The following is a 17,118-nucleotide window of genomic DNA, read 5'->3' as shown; positions in this document are numbered from 1 at the left end:
GTCTAGGGACGGCGTTAAACAGCTTTTGAAATAAGTAAACATTTACTTTGGAAATACTTTTTCAGAATCGAGCATTCAAAGAACCTTACGCATATGTTTGTTGTTTGCTCACTCATTTACTCAGCATCTGTGGAGCCCCCAGTACAGGAGACGCCCTGCACAGGCGGGGGCAGACTTAGACGAGGGAGACAGGACCTCTGCACCGTCTCCCCCTGCAGACGGTGCAGAGGGAGGAAGCCTGGCTTGGGGTTAAGCGGGCAGTGCATGGGTACACAGTAAGCACACGGAGACGAGTGGGGTTTGCAGGGAGCTCTGGAAAGGTCCCAGAGTGACACGTGCCTGGTACTTCCCTTCTCTCTCCCACGCCAGCAGGCATTTTCTTAGGGGAGAAGGCAGTCAGATAGCTCTGACCGGTTTGGCTCAGTGGATAGAGCGTCGGTCTTCGGACTGAAGGGTCCTGGGTTCGGTTCCAGCCAGGGGCATGTGCCTTGGTTACGGGCACGTCCCCATTGGGGGGCTTGCAGGAGGCAGCTGATGGATGTTTCTCTCTCTCATGGACGATGTTTCTGGCTCTCTGTCCCTCTTCCTTCCTCTCTGTGGAGAGTCAATAAAATATATTAAAAGAAATAGTTGATATATTAACAGATATTTTTTTTCTTTGCCCTTTGGAAGAGTTACAGAGAACAGCTTTAAAAATAGATCAGCAAAACAAAGTCCATTAAAATGTGTTAAGTCATGCTGGCCTGGGTTTAAAAGGGGACCTGTGACTTGTGCCCATGACAGCAATGCAGGCCCCACTGAGGAGAAGGGCTGGGCAGCGTGGTTTTGTTTTGATTCTGGCTTTCTGTTCTGCTTCATCACCAACCATTCTGAAGAGGAGACTGGTTTTTCCTGCCTCCATTTTCACTTTCTCTTCAGACTCTGGGTCCTCCCTCTGCTCCCCTCCTCTGCGTGCCGTCACCGTCCTCTCGCTGGGCCTCCTCCCGCTCGTCCCCACAGCTGCTGCTTGTTTCATCCATGTCTGCAGAAGGTGCTGGGCTTGCATGTGCTCACGTCCCTTCTCCCCACCTGCACGGAAGCAGCCGAGTCTCTCCTTCTTCTTCGCAGGAAGCATTGTGAACTCAAACAGCAGACAATGCCTCCTTCCCTAGTGTGTTTGCCGCGCCCCACCCCCCACAATTCACGCACATTATAGCCCTCTTAGCACACATTGCCACGCGGTTTGTGTCTCCCCTTATTAAAGTTTCATGTGATGCCTGACACACAAATATAGAGAATGCAGACATATATATAAGGAGGTCCTGGAGACAGTAATATCACAAGCAGCTGCGAGCCCACTGCTGGCTTTAATACATGCTCCACCTCAGCGTCATCGACTCTGTGCGCTCCGGCCCTTTACGCCCCGCCGCGGGCCAGGTGGCCGCTCCTCTGAATTTCCTGTTTATCTCCTGGCTCCGTCATTTCTGCATGTGTGTGTACCTCTGAAAGTATATATTGTTTTTTAGCTTTTAAAAACATTACGCCGTATATGCAATCATCGGCCCTTGATTTTTTTTCACTCAGAATTACCTTTTCCCCCCTATATATTTTTTTACTGATTCCAGAGAGGAAGGGAGAGGGAGAGAGAGAGAAACATCCATGATGGGAAAGAACCATGGATCGGCTGCCTCCTGTACGTCCCACACTGGGGATCGAGCCCGCAACCCAGGCATGTGCCCTGACCAGGAATCAAATTGTGACCTCCTGGTTCATAGTTCAAGGCTCAACCACTGAGCCACACCGGCCGGGCAGAATGCCCCTTCTTGCATTCCTGTTGCTGCAGCAGTTGTAGTCTGCCATATGGACACACTGCCTTCATCCTTCTGACAGCGAGTACCGGGTTATTTCTGCTTTTGAGGTTGCGGACGTGCTGCTGTGTGCCTGCCCCCGCAGGGAGCGGATCGCTGTGGGTACGCCCTCCTCTGGCCCCCCAGGTGACCCCAGATCGTCTCCCTAGGGGTCACACTGTTTTACCCTCCCCTCGCCAGGGTGGGTAAGACTCCGCATTTTCACATGCACATCTCATTTTTTGAGGTTTTTTTGGTCTCTGCTAATTTGGTGGGCATACTGTACATCTCAGTACTGCCACCATTTGCACTTCCCCGATCACTCACGTGGTTGGACATCTTTTCCTGAAAGTATTCGCTGTCACTTGCCTACTCCCATCTTCTGCCCGTTTTCCTATTGGGTTATCTTACTGTTCCCAAGGGGTGCCAGTTCTTGGTGCATCTGCGACACAGGTTCTTGGTGCGATCACGTTTCCCCTCCCAGGACTGCCCAGCTGCAGTCCCGCCTCCCTCCGGGCGGCTCTGCGGCAGCATTTTCTAAACGTGATGGAAGCAGCTGAAACCGGTGTGGCTCAGCGGATAGAGCGTCAGCCTGCAGACTGAGGGGTCCCAGGTTTGATTCCGGTCAAGGGCATGTACCTTGGTTGCAGGCATATCCCCAGTGGGGGGGGGGTGCAGGAGGCAGCTGATTGATGATTCTCTCTCATCGGTGTTTCTAACTCTCTATCCCTCTCCCCTCCTCTAAGAAAAAAAAAAAATCAATAAAATATGTTTAAAAAATAAAAATTAAAAAATAAACGTGATGGAAGCAGAAGTCTCCCGACAGGATTCTGGGCTGGACTCGCTCCCCTGACCGAGGGGAAGCTGAGTCCTGCCTTCCTGTTGCCCGTCCTTGGCGGGGACACAGTGGTTTGTGAACACTGGAGGGGGCGGGGGGCGGGGGAAGAGGAGGACAGGGTCGAGGACAGGGTCCCTGGTCCTCCTAGTGTTGAGGGTAGCAGCTTCGGCCCCTCAGGGATTCAGGTGAGAGCCTCAGAGCCAGCGCTGGTTCAGGCTCCGCACTGTGGATCCTGTTACCGAGAAACCACACGCCATTTATTCTGAGACAGCCCCGTGCTGGCGCTAACACAGCGGAATGTCTGGTCCCTGCAGCCACAGAGCCCGCGGAGAACAGGCTGGGTCGATGGAAAGAGAAAATGCCGGGAATGAGCTCAGAAGATGCAGAGCCGTCTGAGCACAGAGGCCACGCAGAGGGCAGAGCCTGAAGCCCTGAGGAGGCAAAGCCTGGAAACAAGGACTCACATTGAGGGCTCGCGGAAGGTTCTAGAAGGAAAGTTTGTTGCTAAAAAGTGTGTCCGGAGGAAAGAAAAATGGCTAAAAATACAGAGTGACTCACTGAAGACAGTCTTCTATTTTTTTTTTTTATCAATTCTTTTTTAAATTATACAGATGTACTAATACAGATGTCCCCCAGTCCCTCCCCCAGCCCACCCCTCCCTCTGGCGGCCCCCACGCTGCAGTCTGTGCCATGGCTGTGCAAATATGGCTTTGGCTCATCCCTTCACCTTTTTTTTTTTTTTTTTTTTAAATATATTTTATTGATTTCTTTACAGAGAGGAAGGGAGAGGGACAGAGAGCTAGGAACATAGATGAGAGAGAAACATCGATCAGCCGCCTCCTCCACACCTCCCACCTGGGATGTGTCTGCAACCAAGATACATGCCCTTGACCGGAATTGAACCCGGGACCTTTCATCCGCAGGCTGACGCTCCATCCACTGAGCCAAACCGGTTTCGGCATTTCCCTTCACCTTCCTGCATCCAGTCCCTCCCCGGCCCCTCGACCCCGTCGTCTGTTCCTGGTGTCCACGCTCCGGCTCCACTGGGCTCGCCACTCATCCTGCTCATCAGACACCACGTGTCAGTGCTCATGCGGTGCCGGCCTTCTCGGAGGACGTGCGGGATCTGACGTGAGAGGAAGCCGCAGCTTCTCGGCGGCGGGAAACCAAAGGCTCGGGGGCCTCGGTCTGCGGCCGGGGCTGCACAGCGTCCGGGCCTGTCCGTGCTGCCTGCTGCTCCGCCTGTCTTCCTGGAGCCGCGTGGATGGCTTCCCGCCTCCCCTCACTTTGCCGGGGCCTGGAGGGAAGGTCTCTGTGATCTCTGGATCCCGTCCACAAGTGAAAACCCTGAGACCTCTGCGCTCAGGGCTGGGGCCTCACGGGGGGCCACCTGCTCCAAGACACTCCCCAAGATTCTCCTCTGGGTGAGACACTCCCCACGGCTCTCCTTCAGGGTGAGACACACCCCAAGGCTCTCCTCAGGGTGAGACACTCCCCACGGCTCTCCTTCAGGGTGAGAAACTCCCCAAGATTCTCCTCTGGGTGAGACACTCCCACGGCTCTCCCAGGGTGGACTTGGGGCCTGAGCTCCCGTTGTGTCCTGGGAGGATGGCATTTTCTTCACAGACTTCCTGTGAGGACGAACACAGTGTGGGAGTAACTGCCCAGCAGACGTGCACCCTCACACCTACCTTCCCAGAGACCTCTGCGGATCGACATCCCCTTCCCTGCTGCACACTCCCTGACACCCCTGCTTCCCTTTCCCCGCGGCTGGTGCTGGACTGGTTCCCGGTAAATCCACACCTGGGCCCGGGGCACCACTTCCTCTCCCGGGAGACTCCCCCACGCCCGTCAGCCGTCTCTGCAGACACGTCCCCGAAGACACAGACGCCAGCTGCCGGTGGGTACCCAGACTCCAGGCCTCAGTACATTCCCTTTAGAAACACAGTGGGTGAGATCGCCATCAGCTCCGGTCTTCACCCGGAACCCGGCTTCTCCCTCCGTTTTAGAATCAACACGGTTCCCTGATTCTGATCCAGCTCTGCACTCCGTGCCCTGTGCTCGTCCCTCCCGGCCTCTCCCTGCCCTGCCGCTGTGCCCGCTCCCAAGAGCAGAGGGAGGCCCCGCCCGCACTCTCTCTCAGTCCCAGGCCCATCCCCAGCAGTGGCTGCACCTGCCGCTGGAAAAGGCCCTGGTGAACCAGCAGGTGAGAGTGGCGTGAACAGGAGGTGGAGAGGAGAGGCTGTGCCAGCCCGGGGTTCCCTCGCCCAGGTGCAGCTGGCCTGGGTGCGGGCTGCCCTGGCCCAGGTGCAGCTGTCCTGGGTGTGGGCGGGGGCAGGTGTGGGCTGTCCCGGGTGCGGGCTGCCCTGTCCCGGGTGCGGCTGTCCCGGGTGCGGGCTGTCCCGGGTGCGGGCTGTCCTGGCCCAGGTGCAGGCTGTCCTGGGTGCGGGCTGTCCTGGGTGCGGGCGGGGCAGGCTGCTCTCCTGCCTGTTCTCACGGTTGCAGGCCCCGCTCGGGAAGGCTTCCCGTGTCCTCCTCCGCGGGGGCCACTGTACAGAGGGGGTCCCCCTTCTCAGCCACTGGCTCGGGGACACCCGTCTGGGACTGAGAATTCGGGTCCTCCGCCTCCTCCCGCACACGGCACCTCCCTCTCGGTTCCGCACATTATAAATTCCGTGCAGCTTCCGTGGGCCTTCGAAAGGGCCTGACACCGAGGCTCCGACATTGGGGTCACCCCAGGCTCTGGTTAACCAGCAGCGCCGGCTCCGCCCCGAGGCGGTGAGGTCCGAGGCGGGCCTGGGGTGTGGCCAGGCCTGTCTCGTGACCAGGAGACGGGTGCCCATCAGGATTTGGAAACCTCAGGTCCAGTGAGCCCCCAGGTTACCCTCCAGGAAAAATGTAATAAAGCAGAGCCGCGCTCTGCCGCGTGATTGCCACACATGGTGACGGCAGCCGCACGCCTGGCCCGGGAGGCGGGCCCCTGCCCTCCAGCGGGTCACACGATCCTGGCGGGGCGTTTCCCGGTGAGGATGGGAGAAGTGTCCACCTCCAGGGCGTGTTGTGAGGAGTGAACTGGAGCAGCAGGTGCTCCCAAGGCCCGCTCTCAGCCTTCCTGATGCCGCGACCCTTCACTACAGCTCCTCAGGTGGTGGTGTCCTCCAGCCATAAAACCATTTTCGCTGCTACTTCCTAACTGTAATGTTGCCACTGCTAATGGACTGTAATGTCAGTATCTGTGTTTCCCGATGGTCTTAGGCGACCCACAGGGTGAGAGCCGCTAGCAGGGTCTCCTAAGACCATCGGGAAACACAGATAAATATCGATAAATACACAGATAAATACATTACGATTCATAACAGTGGCAACATTACAGTTATCAAGTACAACGAAGATAATGTGATGGCTGGGGTCACCACCAGTGAGTTGCTGTATTGAAGGGCCGCGGCATGAGGAAGGGTGAGGACCACGGTCCTAAACACTGGCTGTCCCTCCCACGGCCGGTCCCTTCCTCCTCAGCACTGGGCTGGCAGGTGTCCTGTGCGCCGTGGCCTGAGGACGGTGCTCGGCCTTCTGATCTCTCGCCGTCGCGGCTAACCTCCGTGCTCCCGCCGCCTGCTGTGAGTGAGCCTACGGTAATTCTCCCCGATTCTCCAAGTACAATAGAAGCTGCTGCTCCATTGTGCCTGGGCCGCCCGGGGAGTCTGCGGGCCCCAGGCCTGTCAGAGGGCTGACTCAGCCTCCCCCGGGGCCGAGTCCAGATGTGTGCGTCAGCGGCACCCCAGTGAGTCCTCAGCACAGTGCTGCTGGAGAAGCCGTGCCAGAGATTTCCCACATTTCCCCGCTAAGGACAATCACGCAGTGTGCTTGTTAACCATGCCCAGGACCTGGGGTCTTCCTTAGAAGTTCTGATTCGTTATCTCTGGTCTTTAAATATATATATATTCAGTGCCCGGTCGGCATCGCTCAGTGGTTGAGCACTGACCTATGAACGAGGAGGTCTCGGTTGGATGGATTCCCGGACAGGGCACAGGCCCGGGGTGCAGACTTATTCTCCGATTGAGTCAGGTACAGGAGGCAGCTGATGGATGTTCATCTCTCTCTCAGAATCAACTTTTAAAAATTGAGATAAAACCTCCAAAGAATGTGGGTAGAGATTGGTCTCCACGGCCTGCACACGCACAGCCATCCCTCTGCAGCTTGTTAACCACAACCGCCCCCTCCGGTGGCTGTGGCACCGCTTGCTGCTGGGGCCTGGGAGACGCGGTGCTGTGGGCTCTGGTCCGGGAGGCAGAGCCAGTTCGCGCAGGAATGGGGCTGAGGTCACTGGCCGGCAGGGATCCTGGTTTGTGAACCCACCTGCGTCGGCCAGGAGCAGCGCTCGGCGAGCACAGTGGCCTCTGTGCCACACACACACACACCTCCGCTGGAGCCCGTGGCGGCCACCAGCCCGCACCCTCACTCCTGCACAGCTGCTGGGACTCAGCTCAGCCCATCACTGCATCCCAGCCACCAGCGTTCGAAACCCCCATCCCTGCCAACAACGAGGGGGCAGGCGGCCACAGGAGTGCTTCCCTCACCGTCAGGAGAAGGCGGACGTGGTCTCCTGTGACGTGGGGAAGGCTGCGTTTCCAGCAGCAGGAAAGTTACTGCGGCACCGAGTGCTCAGCCCAGTGCGTCCCAGCTCAGCCCTGTCATCCCACAGGTGTCCCTGCCTGCGGCTGCGGCCAGGTGCTCCCCGCGGAGGAGCTGGGGGGAGGGGAGCCCGTTTCTTTAATACACAGAACATCAGTGTGTGAATATTAAATGTACCAGCCTGCACTGACAAGTTAACCCTCAGGCTCAAGACGTTTTCTTTTCTCCCGAGTCTTCACTGTTCTCCCCATGATGTTAGACTCTCACGTTCTCCCGAGCAGTAACACTGACTACACACTGAGGTGGAGCCGGGGGTGGGGGAGTGGGAAGGAGTCAGGCTCAGCAGTTGAGCGTGCAGGAGGCAGCCGATCCATGATTCTCTCTCATCACTGATGTTTCTCTTTCCCTCTTCCTTCCTCTCTGCAATCAAGTTAAAAAACAGACACAACTGTGGTGGAAATTTAATGTGACAAGCATCTGGTATTGCTCATCTTATTAGCACGTGCTATTGCAAAAGTAAGATACTGATGGATGTTCATTGCCAGGTAGATAACAATCAATTCTTAGTTCATAGGCCTGGTTTTCTACTATATATATAATTGATTTATTTATTTTATTTTATTTTTTTACAGAGAGGAAGGGAGAGGGATAGAGACTTAGAGATATCAATGAGAGAGAAACATCCATCAGCTGCCTCCTGCACACCTCCTACTGGGGATGTGCCAGCAACCAACGTCCATGCCCCTGACCGGAATCGAACCCGGGACCCTTCAGACCACAGGCCAATTCTCTATCCACTGAGCCAAACTGGTTTTGGCTGTTTCTTCTTCTTTTAAACCGTTATTGTTGAAAGTATTACCTGGGTCCTCCTTTTCCCATGATCCTCTTCCAGCCCACTCCCGTCCCCATCTAGACCCTCACCACCCCCCATTGTCAGTGTCCCTGGGTGGTGCACGTGTGTATACCAGTTCAATGGTTGATCTCTTCCCACCAACAATCCCCTGCCTTCCCTCTGAGGCTCAACAGTCTGTTCCTGCTTCCATGACTCTGGGTCTGTTTTCCACCATCAGTTGACTTGGTTCATTAGATTCCACCTATGAGTGAGATCATATGGTATGGGAGAGCGGCCACAGCGTTTGGACAGGTTCAAGCCTCAGACTAAGGAGCTATGGCTGTGAGCTGGACCTTCTGGTCCGAGCCTGTGGTCCCACATGGCTGAGTGATGTTGGCTGTGGGAGGTGCAGCAAGTAAACAAAGCTTGATCAGGTGCCTGTAATTGAGTAGATTCGAAACCCGAGAGAACCTTGTAAATGTTTTAGCCACGCCCTTGCTTTGCCTCGTGGGATCTGGCTATAAAATAAAGACTCGCCAAAACCGGTTTGGCTCAGCGGATAGAGCGTCGGTCTGCGGACTGAAAGGTCCCAGATTCGATTCCGGTCAAGGGCATGTACATTGGTTGCGGGCACATCCCTAGTAGGAGGTATGCAGGAGGCAACTGGTGGATGTTTCTAGCTCTCTATCCTTCTCTCCCTTCCTCTCTGTAAAAAAAAAAAAAAATCAATAAAATATATTTTAAAAATAAAATAAAAAAATAAAGACTCAGCCTGCAGGCCATGGCACTGTCTCTCTAATCTAGCCCCCGAGTTATTCTCTTGTCTGTCTTCTGTAAGCCTTCCCCTTGGCCATGTTGGCGAGGCACAATGTGATCCTTGTCTTTCTCTGACTATGCCAGGCATGTTTCTGCAGCGGACTAGTGATGCCCAGAATGTGAATCCCAGACACCACAGTCCATATATGGTACCCCCTCGAGAGGCTCTCCCAGGGCCCTGATTCCAGCCCTGTGGCCCCTGATGAGTGGCCACCTCTCCAAGGAGGAGGGAAGGGGGACAGGGGGCGATGGATGGCAGTCAGACCGAACACTGAAGGTCACCCACCGAGGCCACAGCAGGTGGGACTGACCACAAAACCAGGAAGACAGCCAGAGGCATGGCACTGGAGTCACCAAACCCTGGCCTGGTCTGCAGGGAGCTGGCCGACGGAAAGCCCTTCACCGGTGGGAATCGGCCGGCTCAGTCTCTGCTGCCCAGTTCCCAGCCGGCACGCCCTGCGCCCGGAGCCCTGGCTGCAGACACATAAATAAAGGCCGTCCGTGACAGCCAGCCTTGGCAGCCAGAGCTGGGGCCGGAGCGGGGAGAAGAGCCGATGCAAGTGCCGCAGAGACAACACTGTTTTTCTGGGACAAAGGAGAGACCGAGTGATGTGATTCCGTGGCAAAACGCAGTCTCATTTGCACACACGCAAACCATCTTTTTACAAATTCCGTCCAGCCCTGGGTCCAGGCACATGCTGTACCCAGGAAGCTCCAGTGCGGACGATCATTATTAATACCCTTGTTTTCCGCCCTCCCGCGCTCGCTCGCTTGCTCGCTGCCAAGGGAAACAGGGAGCGGAGCCCGGGCTGCCGCAGGAAGCGGGCCAGGAGCACGCGTCTCCGGAGAGAAACGGCCGGTCAGCTTTTCCGCTTCCTCGGGAGGCTCTTCCCCGAGGCTGACCCCCGGGGGGAGGTCGCCCCTGGGTGCCACCCTGGCTCCCGGCTCCTCTCCCGGGGGCGGTCCCCACATGTCCGTGGGGCTGGGGACACAGCCGGCCTCTGTCCGGAGAGGGGCTCCGCAGGGCCGTCAGCCCCAGCCTCGGGGACACTGCTCTCGGCCGGTTTCCTCTCGGCCGGGCCGGGCCTGGAGGGCGGCCTCCGTCGGGGCCGGAGTGGTTCTGCTCAGACCTCCCGTCCCCGCTCCTCGGCTCTGAGCCCTGGAGGAGGCGCGCGGCCCCGCAGGCATGCGCTAGTGCCGGAGGTATGCGGCCTCCGCGCAGTGGCCAGAGGAATGTCCCGGCCCAGCCCGCCTTTCCACCAGCTCAGGGCTTCTGCCTGCTTTCTGGAACATCGCTGAGCTGAGCTGTGGGAAGAAGAAATGAGTCCGGCTCCCTTTTTCCTTTCTTTTATTTATTTATTTTTAAAGCGAGAGAGACAGAAGCAGGCCTGTAGCTGCCCCACGCTGACCGTATGTTTCCTTACGGCCCCGCAGCCTTTCAAAGCTGGGCCGTGGGTGGGAGCCTCTGCATTCACGGAGGGGGCGTGCCGGCCACCGGGGAGGGCACCCGCCCACCCGCCCTCCGTGGTCTGGACGTCAGCCTCGCAGCCAGACCTGCGCCGTCAGGCTGAGGCTTGCAGGTAGCCCGGGCCTGACGTCCAAACCAGGCCCCTGGCCGCCCCGCTGGCAGGCCCGTAACCCTACCTGCCGGCCGCTCGGGGCAGCGGCAGACACAGCCCCACGGCGCGGATCCCTGGGAGGATCCTGTTTCCTGGAGCGGAGCCGAAGACCCAGTTGCAGAGGGTTAGTTTCCACCCTCTCCGGTAACAGAAGCCACCGAATTAGCCCCGGCTGGTGAGCTCAATGGTTAGAGCGGCAGCCTGCCCCTGAAGGGTCTAGGGTTCGATTCCGGGTCAAGGGCACCTGAGGGAGGCAACCAGTTGACATGTTGTACCTCTCTCTCTCTCTCTCTCCTCTCTCTCTCCCCCCCTCCCTTCTACTCCACCTGTAAAGGCAATGGAAAAATATCCTCAGGAGGATTAACGAAAATAAGAAGTAGCAGCCGCTGAATGAAAACTCCATAGGCAGAGGGAAATCTCCCTGTGATCGGTTTGCCCCGGGCGATGCAGCTCCCTCTAGTGACCGATACCCAGGCCCACACACACGTGTCTCTGAGCGCGTCCGGTGGGGTGTTCGGACCCGTTCCCGCCCAGCTGACCTCTGGGAAACGGAGTGGGACTGAAAGGTCATGGCCTTTGGGCTTGTTTCTTCTGGCTGGCCAAAAGGGTCGCCTTGTCCAAGTGTCATTTTTAGACCGTGACAGTGTGGTCCTCAGCATGGACACTGAGGCGCTGCGGGGGCCCGGGCCCAGACGGAGCGACAGGAGCCGCCTGCGAAGCCCACACCGAGGCCGCCTCCCGCCTTGTCCCGGTTTGGAGCATTTTCCCTGAACACGGCAGCAGGTCCACCTGCTCCAGTGCACGGTGCTGCCGCCCTGGTGGTCAGCCTCCAAAGTAAAGTTCCTGCTGACGAGCCAGCAGCTCCTGGCGTCCGGCGGGTCCAACCGGGAGTCGGAAACCACCCGGTGGTTTTAAGCGAGAGCGTGGGGCATGAGGAGCCGGTGACAGGGCTGAGAGCAGCAGGAGGCCACAGAAGCCGTCCCTCCGGGAAGCGCTGTCCCCGCAGGACCAGAGAGACTGAGCGGCAGGGCCCAGTGACCCTCGGCCGGGCGGGCCTGCGCCTGGGGCTGTTTGCCCGGCTGGGGGACCTGGGGGAGCAGCCCTGAGCGGGGCTGAGTGGAGGGGGCCCTGCGGGTGCAGGGAGGCTGGGCCGGGCCTCGGTCACCCGCATCCTCTGAGCTGCTGGAAGGGACCGCCTGGACGAAGAGCCGTTCCCGGGCCGACCCTGGCAGACGAGGAAACAAATGCCAAGGAGACTGTCCCCCGATGCCCCCCAAGGCCCCCCCAGGCCTCCTGCCCACAGAGCCTGCTGAGGAGCAGGCGGCGGGCGCTGAGGTCCGAGTGAGAGCTGGGGCCGAGGGCGGGGCGGGCAGGGACCGTGGCCTAGCAACCAGCACGCTCTAACTGGGACACGTGTAACGAAAGCCCCGCGCTGGGGAAAGCTGGGTTTGGGGCGCCGGCCGGCCTGGCTGTGAGTCTTCCTGCAGACGGCCACCAGGTGTTCCTCGGCAGATCCGGGGTTGTATTTCACTGCCCGAGGCCGTTTCCACCTGCAAACAGAGCAGCGCACCTGCCTCTTGAGGCTGGGGAGCGTGAAACAGGCGTGTGTGTGTGTGTGTGTGTGTGTGAGTGTGTGTGTGTGAGTGTGTGTGTGTGAGTGTGTGTGTGAGTGTGTGTGTGAGTGTGTGTGTGTGTGAGTGTGTGAGTGTGTGAGTGTGTGTGTGTGTGTGAGTGTGTGTGTGTATGTGAGTGTGTGTGTGAGTGTGTGAGTGTGAGTGTGTGTGAGTGTGTGTGTGTGTGTGTGTGTGTGTGTGTGTGTGTGTGTGAGTGTGTGAGTGTGTGTGTGTGTGTGTGACTGTGTGACTATGTGGTGAGTGTGTGAGTGTGTGTGTGAGTGTGTGTGTGTGTGTGTGTGAGAGTGTGTGAGAGTGTGTGAGTGTGTGTGTGTGTGACTGTGTGGTGGGTGTGTGTGTGTGTGTGAATGACCGAGAAGTCTGCCCGGCCGCCCGGTGAAGCCTGCAGCCCTCCATCCCTGTGCACGCCGGCTTTCCGATCGCCTGCAGCCCCAATAAGTCAAAGAGTAACAGGTCTGGTGAGGAGGGAAGTGTGTGGCTGTGAAAAGGCTGATAAGGACACCCTGTGGAGAGGGCATGGCTGTCCCGTAACCGGGCACCGGACGCACAGAACTGCCCAGAGGAGAGCAGCCTGGTGTGGAGGACAGTGTCCGTCCACCGGGACACGGGAGCGCGGGTTTCATCCGTGGACACCAGTGTGACACGGCTCTACCTGCGAGGGGACCCGGCACGCGCACAGGGGCTGCGCTGAGTCGTCTCAGCCCGCCTGTGGTCACACCGTCTCCGCTAAAATGTCAACGGAAAATACCACGCTGATGAAGACCAGGTGCTGTGGATGCTGGGGCTGCCTGCCGGACGCCCTCGCGTCAGCTGCCAGACCAGACAGATATCAAGCAGGTCCATGTCGTACTGAACATGTGAAGCCGTGTGCCCAGGGACATAAACAGGATGGTGTGAGGTTTCGAGGCCCATGGATTTACCTCCACAAACACAGGTAAAAGCTATGCTACTTTCCAATCGGATTTGGACTCCAGAGAGCAAACAAACGGGATATTATGGAAGATTTGGGGTGAGATCCTACCACACAAATGCAGAGCTGGGCACCGCACAGTGGTCTCCCCTGGGCCATGTCCTCCCATCACTCTTTTTGGCCCAAATCATCCAGAGCCGTGGTCAGCAAACCATGGCCTGAGAGCCACATGTGGCTCTTTGGCCCCTTGAGTGTGGCTCTTCCACAAAATACCACGGCCTGCGCAAGTTTATTTTGAAGAAGTGCTGTTAGAAGAAGTTTAAGTTTAAAAAGCTTGGCTCTCCAAAGAAATTCCAATTGTACTGTTGATATTTGGCTCTGTGGACCAACGAGTTTGCTGACCACAGAGCTAACCTCTCCCCTCCAGCCTGTGTCTGGAGGCAGCCGTAAGCCAAGCTCTCATCCTGAATGTCAAGATGAAGCAACATTTCAAGGAACTCGGCTGGCCGCACAGATAAGGAACGTCTCTAGGGTGTGTGGCCAAAGACCTCGCCAAACCGCCGAGGGAGCCCACAAATCTCGCCGTTTCCTGCGGGGCCTTATCTCTGTGCCCGCCCGTGCTTACACAAGCGGCGGCGGACCATCAGATTCCGTCTTCCTGCGGTGGGACTGCGGCGAGCGAACCCGTAGACCTGACCGGCTGCCTCACCCCCGCGGCTGCCCTGGTTCGGAGACAGATCGCAGCGGGCGTCGGCCTGGCTCCACAGTGATGGAGGAGAGCCGTCCAGACGCCCGCGGCCTCTCCCCGCCAGGAAGTCAGGCGCCCCGAGCCCTCGCTCCTGGCTCCTCGCTCCTCCCTCCGCTCCCGCGGGCTGCACCTGCTCTTCGGGGGGCTCCGAGCGTCTCTCCCGCCGTGGAGGCCGAGCAGGGTGGAGACAGCCCTTCTCCTGGGCGCTCCGGGCCCAGGCCCCGCGCGCACGCGCGCGTAATGAACGGAGAGTGTACGACGGTCACGCCACAGGACGCCGCTCAGTCCTGCAGCTGAGGGACAGCCGGGGGCTCAGACAGGAGCGGCTGTCACCGAGGGGAAATGGGCCCGGCGCTCTCATGGGGCTCATCGGATTAGCGACGTGGTGTGAACCCCGAACCAGGGCCGTCTCACTGGGCTCCGCGCAGAGTGGGCGTTCTGCAAACCCGCCAACGCCTGGGGAGGGGAAGTGAGAAGGAAGATCCTCACACGGGAGCCGTCCCTGCTGGGATGCGATGAAGACACGGGGCTCAAACAAAAGTCACCCTCTTCTTAAAAAAGAAAAAAAAATCTATTGATCTCAGAGCGGAAGGGAGAGGGAGGGAGAGAGAAGCATCCAGGAGGAGAGGGAATCATGGGTCGGCTGCCTCCCGCACGCCCCACACTGGGGTCGAGCCTGCAACACGGGCCTCTGCCCTGACTGGGAATGGAACCCTGACCTCCTGGCTCCTAGGTCGACGCTGACCCTGAGCCACCGGGCGGGCCTCCCTCTCCTTCGGAAACTGTTCTATTATTGCCCTCGTTCTAATTTAGGACCCGGCCGGCCAGCGGAGCCAGCACGCTCGCCCAGAATGGGTTTCCCGGCACCGCACAATGGTGGCTCCAGCGGGAGGCGATGGCCGGAGGCTGGGCCTCTTCCTCCCGCTCCCACCAGCTCCCGGGAGAGGCTGCCAACCGGGGCAAAGGGCGCCCTCGTGGAGTGCCGGGGCTCCGAGGCTGTGAGCGCCGCTCCGTCCGTCCGGAATCCCAGCCCGGGGGGCAGTTTCCAGGGGGCCGGCCAGCTCCGGTGAAGCCGGCTCAGACCAGCGCCTCAGCACGCCGCCTGAGCAGCGGGGGACAGCGGGAATTCACCCCTGTTCCCCAGCCTGAGCCCCTCAGGCCCCTTTGGTTTGGCCCCGATTCACACACAGACGGTCCCTCTCCCCCTAACAAACTGTCACACCCGAGCCCGGGAGACCACCTGTTCGCCCAGCAGCGGCCTTTAAGAAAAAACATTAAAAAAATATATATTTTTTTGATGTTTTACAGAGAGGAAGGGAGAGGGAGAGAGAGCTAGAAACATCGATGAGAGAGAAACATTGATCAGCTGACCAGAATCGAACCTGGGCCCCTCCAGTCCCCAGGCCGATACTTACCCACTGAGCCATACCAGCCAGGGCCCAGCAGCAGACGTTAGGGTCAGAGACAACGTGTGAACAGGTAATCTGCCACCAGGACCGGGGGCGGGGCCACGCCGGGTTCCTGGGGCCGTTGTGGTTGGTCATCGGTCCGCACGTTTCCTCCTGCCCCTGCCTTAGCCAGCGAGGCCTCACTTCCCGACCCTGAGCCTCGAACCCTCACCCTGAGCCTCGAACCCTCACCCGTCACTGCCACGCTCACGCACCCCGTGCTGCAGCGTCACCTTCCTCTCGCATGTAGCCTCTCACCTCCGCCCCCTCACCATCCCCCCCGGCCCCTCGGAAAGCCCTCCTGCTGACGCTGGCCACCAAATCACTCCTTCACTCCTCTCCCCCCCCTCCCCCCGCTGTCCCCCCAATGTCACAGGATGCTTGCCTCGGGCTGTCACTCTGCTCCCAAGGTCCTGTCCTGTCTGGAATGCCTGCCTGGCCAGGGCTTAGTCACCGCCCTGGGGGCAGTGGATAAGGTGTGTGTGTGTGTGTGTGTGCGCGTGTGTGAACGTCATTCAGAAATCACTTTAGCTTACTCCTAGTTTTAAATATATAGGCGTCCCCCCAAACCAGACACACTTAGGGTGATGATTCACCCCGTGGGTTACATCTGAACAGAAACATCTACTGAGCCATGAACACGTTGTGTGCACATTGGGGGGGCACCCTATATTTCCCCACCGCCTTCCCGGGGTCCCTCGGCGGGGGTGTGGCTGGGCACGGCCAGCTCTCCCGCTGCAGCCGGTCCGCAGTGAGTCAGGCCCCGCGCCCGGGCCCAGAGGCCCCGGCAGGGCCCAGGCTGCCGGCAGGCCCCCCGGACGGGGCTGGACGGTGGGCCGCAGAGTGACGGTGCCGATGCCGCCCGGCCCACCCCCCGGGAATGCCGTCTTCTCCGTGGGGCTGTCAGAGTCGCCGCACTCGAGGACGGTGTCACGCACTGGCCGGTATTTCCCAATGTCTTGTTTGCCTTGGACGCGGTCTGTGTGGTCTGAGGCCGGAGGAAAGCTATTCCCCCCTCGGAGGAGCCGACGAGAAATGGAGCTGCTGTGGTCAGGCTGCTAAATCATTAACTACAAGTGGGCCGAGGCGTCAGGAAGCCGTCACTCCTGTTTCAGCTCGCCGGGAACGCGACCTCTTGCACTTCCCCTGCTGGGTGCGTACCTGCACGCACGCCGGCGGGCGGCACCCCCCGCGCACGCCGACCTGGTGGCCGCCGTGAGCCCACGGGCCTGGGCCCCGCCCGGACCCTCCGGGCCAGGAGCGGAGCTGGTTCTTCCGGCAGCGTGCCTTCGCGTCGGCCTCTGTTCTCCCCGGGACACGCTGGGCCCCGAGCCCTCGGCAACTCGGCCTTTTTACTTCTCAGCCAGAGCCACCGAGCGCCATGCAGAGCCATGTCTTTCTTTCTGTCTTTCTGTCTTTTTAAAAATACATTTTATTGATTTTTTACAGAGAGGAAGGGAGAGGGATAGAGAGCTAGAAACGTCGATGAGTGAGAAACATTGACCAGTTGCCTCCTGCACACCCCCTGCCGGGGATGTGCCCACAACCAATGTACATGCCCTTGACCGGAATCGAACCCGGGACCCTTCATTCTGCAGACCGAGGCTCTATCCGCTGAGCCACACCGGTTTCGGCTATGCACAGCCATTTCTGTGATTCCCTGGACTGAGTGGGGAGAGTGGGAGGGACGGGTCGGGCTCTGCAGAGGAACCCACCGCTCTGAGCGTGCAGGAGGTCCTCAGGTGACCGCCGTCTCCTCGCGGGGGGGGTGGGGCCGAGGGAGAGCGGGTGGGTAGTCCTGGCTGCTGGAGCCAG

The sequence above is a fragment of the Pipistrellus kuhlii genome, unplaced genomic scaffold (assembly GCF_014108245.1).
Source record: "Pipistrellus kuhlii isolate mPipKuh1 unplaced genomic scaffold, mPipKuh1.p scaffold_m20_p_4, whole genome shotgun sequence".
Classification (NCBI taxonomy): Eukaryota; Metazoa; Chordata; class Mammalia; order Chiroptera; family Vespertilionidae; genus Pipistrellus; species Pipistrellus kuhlii.
The sequence above is the reverse complement of the archived record's forward strand: the minus strand, read 5'-3'. Positions refer to the sequence as shown.